The sequence below is a fragment of the Sycon ciliatum genome, chromosome 10, assembly GCF_964019385.1.
Source record: "Sycon ciliatum chromosome 10, ocSycCili1.1, whole genome shotgun sequence".
NCBI lineage: Eukaryota > Metazoa > Porifera > Calcarea > Leucosolenida > Sycettidae > Sycon > Sycon ciliatum.
The window spans coordinates 14,289,080-14,294,181 of record NC_088652.1 but is presented as its reverse complement, the minus strand read 5'-3'; the positions used below and the strand labels follow the sequence as shown (position 1 = coordinate 14,294,181).

General features: G+C 44.7%; 1 protein-coding gene across 1 annotated transcript in view; it reads left to right on the top strand.

Moving 5' to 3' along the window:
* The first annotated feature begins 343 nt into the window (after positions 1–343).
* LOC135826673 (ankyrin repeat domain-containing protein 50-like) overlaps positions 344–5,102 on the top strand; it is a 111,551-nt gene continuing 106,792 nt past the window's right edge. The window contains exon 1 of the mRNA XM_065339274.1: positions 344–794. The gene's annotated coding sequence lies outside the window, so the exon portion shown is untranslated. The remainder of the gene's footprint in view (positions 795–5,102) is intronic.

The following is a 5,102-nucleotide window of genomic DNA, read 5'->3' as shown; positions in this document are numbered from 1 at the left end:
ACGGCGCAAAGTCATGTAGATCTACATTGTACTTCACGCATGTACTTCACGCGCGCGATCCGACGTCATTTTAGCAGCTACAATGATGTATTGTTGTAGCTCTGCGCATCGACCAGGGAGTCGTCAAAATACCAGTTTTTGACGCCTGACATCTATCGACCCGTCCGATTCTCCAGCCTCTGAGTCAAGCGCAATATCCAAGAAACCGGCTTGACTGCGACTTACTACCTTAACAGATGTTCGTATCCTACAAGACAGTGCAGTAGTGAGTTGACAAAAATGTCAAAGGGCTGTCAACATGGTCAACCAACGACCACGTCGTCCTTGTGCGATAGTCAGGTTTACGACGGGAGTGCGGCCCCCGGCGCCAAGAGCACATCACTGACTGGAGCGGAGAGGTCGGAACACCACGGAGAGGCGCGCGCACCGCGTACAGTCCTTGGCTTGGATCTACGGACAGGCAGTCCGTGCAGCGCTTTGCGGACAAGCCAATGATAATAGTCAGCGAGTCTGAGAACGGCACAGATCATTCACCTGACGGTTGAGCCACTGTGGACAGACAGTAGACATGGCTAGATAGTGGACTAGTATAAAGATCTACTGGCTGGAGTCCAGCCCTTTGTCTTTTCTAGATCAACTGGCTGTGTCAGTGAAAGAAATTTCTTACAGCGAAAATTGTGTTATCGACTGAGTTATTCTTTGGCCTAGAGGTGGAAAGTCTTGCAGTTTGCTAAGTGGAGATGGTAGCGGTGCTTGCTGAGTGAGAGTCCACGCTACGTATGGTGCCATTGGTGGTGAGTACTTTGCCGCTGTGTTTCTGTGTGTGTGTGTGTGTGTGTGTGTGTGTGTGTGTGTGTGTGTGTGTACATGGTGTGTGTGTGTGTGTGTGTGTGTGTGTGTGTGTGTGTGTGTGTGTGTGTGTGTGTGTGTGTGTGTGTGCGCGTGTGTGTGTGGTATCTTGTGTATAATACGACAGCGTCTATACATGACGTCCTCGGTTGTAAACACACATTGGCAACCGAACACTTGATCCAATCATGGGCTGACCGTCCGGATCGGTTCCTCCATCACTGTGTGTGTGTGTGTGTGTGTGTGCGCGCGCGCGCGCGTGTGTGTGTACAATTTCACTTCGAACTACCAGTGCGTCTAGTCTCTGCCTCTATCAAAGCAGTGTGCTGTATACTGGCTACCCCAGCAAGTGTAGGGTGTGCATAGTAACATGTAACTATCCTGGCCGTCCTATTCCGATGTGCTCCATGTGGTGTAGACCAGGTGTACATTGGGGGTCGATTCACATGGCTTCGTCAGTCGTGTGGATTAGACAGTTATCTGGTGCTAGACTTGATCGGTTTTATTCAGATTTGGTGCAGTATAGTTGCGATAAAAGAACATGTGTGTGTGTGTGTGTGCACAACCAGTGCATTTGCAGATCTGCATGACTCTATTGCGACGGGCGTGTACACATACATGTACATACGTACATACATGTACATGTATGTACAAAGTCATGGTGTGTATGTGTGTGTGTGTGTGTGTGTGTGTGTGTGTGTGTGTGTGTGTGTGTGTGTGTGTGTGTGTGTGCGTGGGTTCGCGCGCGCGTCTGTTTGTGTCCACGTATGTACACATATTTGGGTGCACATCCAGTGCATGTGCACATTTGCTTGGTTCTCTTGTGACGGGCGTATACATGGTACATGGTACATGGTTGTGATTGTAGGGAGAGGATGTTGCCTTGCAAAGTAAAATAAAAATCAACAACAACGACAACAACAACAACAACAACAACATGAACAACAACAACAAGAACAACATGAACAACAACAACAACAAGAACAACATGAGGGGATATGTACAATGTGTGTACATGTACTACGTGTAGTGTACCAGTACGCATACATGTAGAAGTGCAGTGGTGGGCAGTGGTGCAATGGTGCAGTGGTGCAGTGGTGGGCAGTGGTGCAGTGGTGGGCAGTGGTGCAGTGGTGGGCAGAGAAATCAAACTTCATGAATAAATAAAGTAGCGCCGCATTCCAGTGCACAGACCAGTATGTGTAGTGATAGGTCTGCGTAGCGCCCGGCGCTATTTTATTCATGAGGTTGGATTTCGTTGGATTTCATTGGATTTCATTGGAATTCATTGGATTTCATTGGATTTCATTGGATTTCATTGGATTTCGTTGGATTTCATTGGATTTGGTTGGATTTCATTGGATTTCTTTAGCCAGTACTGTACAAGCATGCAGTGAAGCACCGTCGGCGTCTCAGCGATGCATGAAAATTGTTGAAAATTATTAAAAGTAAGGTTGTACTCTAACCCGGTTACATCCCAGTACAACAGTGTCCACAGGGTACTGACTATGCAATGTGCTGTACTGAATGGAAGTGATGTCATCCGATTGTGTTCACCAGGCTTGTGAAGATGATACGAGGGACACGCGAGTACATGTGACTCATTCATTTATTGATATAGTGAAATAGAGTATGACAGTGGTTGGGTAGATGCTGCTGTCGGATGATCGCTGAAATGTGTGAAACTTAAAGCTACAGGTGCACAGCCTTTCGCCTCTGTCGTCGGGCGGAATTACTGGTCAGTCGGCGACACGCATTTTTCACAAAAATTTGCGTTTCACCTGCTGGGAGAGTATGGGTGTACTCGAGTCTCATCCTGAGCACGTTTTTTTCTTTCTCTTTTTCAGCTCCAGTATAGCTGTATTTTTCATTGCAAAGCCCTTCTCGATTGATGTGTTCGTTGTTCAAACGAAGTGGACATTCAATCATGAAGGCAGAGGACATAGGAGCCTGATTGGAGTTTCTCGTGGCATAGGACGGCCACACAGAGACACTTTGGGATTTTCTGAACATAAAATACCGTACGCACGATGCTGAGATCAATTTGTGCGATATCAAATTGTTTGTGATCTACCACATCGAGCAGAACGGGATCCAAACACAAGCTTACCGACGGTTAGGCTGCGACCTGACTGGACAAACGATCCCTGGCTTCACCAGACGCCAGAAGTCGGACACCATGTCCTTTGCCGCGACGTCCATCTCCAAAAAGAACTCCATCTTTGTCGTGAAAAGGATTGAAATACTCAATATTCAACCGAGATTCGCGGTCTCACCCTTTCTCAGATCGAATCATTTTTTGTTGTAGCAGTTGCAGGGCAGATCCCCGCCACTACTTCAACAGAAGATGGCTCCAAAGCATGCCTGGAACAAGCCATATCGAGGTTGCAAGCCACCCCTCTCAGCACTTTTTTTGAAGAAATTCGAAATTTCAATGGTGGAAGATATACTATGAAGAGAATTTCAAAAAGTATATTTCGCGGAGCGATCGCTCAACCTACGTCATTCAAACTTTGCAGGATGGTTCAGACGTACATGCTAGGCATGGAACCACAGAAGATGATATCATAGCTGACACACAGAGTCACACACACAGCAGATTCGTGTGCACAGATACTAAATTAGTGGGCGTCGTCATCTTCTTCCCGCTGATCTCAAATATACTAAGACGTGCTATTTCGCATGACGTTGTGTGTGCATTGACCTTTGATAAATACCCACACTTATTAGTGACCACACCATCAACAGTATCAAATTCAAATCAATTTGCTTTGACTCAATAAATACCACTACACCGTTTTCTATTCAGCACTGCACTTTTCCCTAGAAATGAGTATTTTATAAACAGTATTTATTGGCCTTTTATAGTGGTACTATATGAACAGTATTTATTGGCTTTTGAGGCAATAAATACTGTTCATAAAATACCTATTTTTAGCGAAAGTGCAGGTCTACATATGTATAATAATTATTAAATGCAGTAGCCTCAGGATTAATTGCAATTACATACCAGTTATAAAACCTTGGCTTCGCCTTGGTGTTAGACTGTTGTCTAGCTTCTGTGGCATCCTCCCTGTTCTTCTCGCAATTGCAATACTGCGACCGGTCAAGTCGTTGAGTGATGCTTTGTCAGAACAATCCTACCTGCGGTGAATCACCTTTGCGTTCTGACAGCGCGACATCGTGATACTGCAGAAATTAAATGATTTGAAAACCCGACTGATAGTTTCTATGGCATTACCACATGAACAGAGAACTGCTACAAAGATGTCTCATTTATCGAATGAAAGGAAATCTTTGGCGATCTTCATTTCTCAACTCCAAAAACAATCTCGACAGAAGTTTTCTTTGATGCAAGATAATGACAATCCCTTTTGCAAAGCCTCCTGGTAAGACAGTTTGTAGGCATTACAGTCGTTCTCGTACGCATTCAACCATTCATGACTGTTTCGTACAACTTTATTGTCGTGAAAAGGACGAAAATAGCATGGACCCGCTAGGGTGGGCATTTGCTGTGAAGTTGGCGTTTGCAGTGGACTTTTTGTACTGCAAAGCACTCTAGTCTGTGTGTGCGTTCGTGCATGCGTACGTGTGTGTGTGCATTCGTGTGTGTGTGCATTTGTGTGTGTGTGTGTGTGTGTGTGTGTGTGTGTGTGTGCATTTGTGTGTGTGTGTGTGTGTGTGTGTGTGTGTGTGTGTGTGTGTGTGTGTGTGTTTGTGTCAGGTTTGATAATGAATGGCCACTACTTTATTGAATCACATAGGCGAGAACAAAAAAAATAGAGATCCCGGGCCCTCTCGCACCAAAATCGAGCCAAAGGCAATTTTTTTCTTTCGAACAGTTCATATACATGTACAGTACTGATTGTGCGAGTAGATCTGCGACGTGGAGTCACACAAACCCGGGCTTGTACGACTCCCTTATGTACAGATCAGGGCCATTGTTTGCCGAAATACAGAACAATTGAACGGGTAAACCGCGTACCTGTTGTCTGTAGAAAAATTGAATAAAAGTTATCGGCGGATAAAACTGTAAAAAAATTTCAGCATTGGCATGCATACAATCATACAATCATAATCATGTATGTAGGAAAATAACTGTAAAAAAAAGTTCAGCATTGGCATGCATACAATCATGTACGTAGGAAAAAAACTGCAAAAAAAAGTTCGGCATTGGCATGCATACAATCATGTATGTAGGAAAAAATGTAAAAAAAGTTCAGCATTGGCATGCATACAATCATGTACGTAGG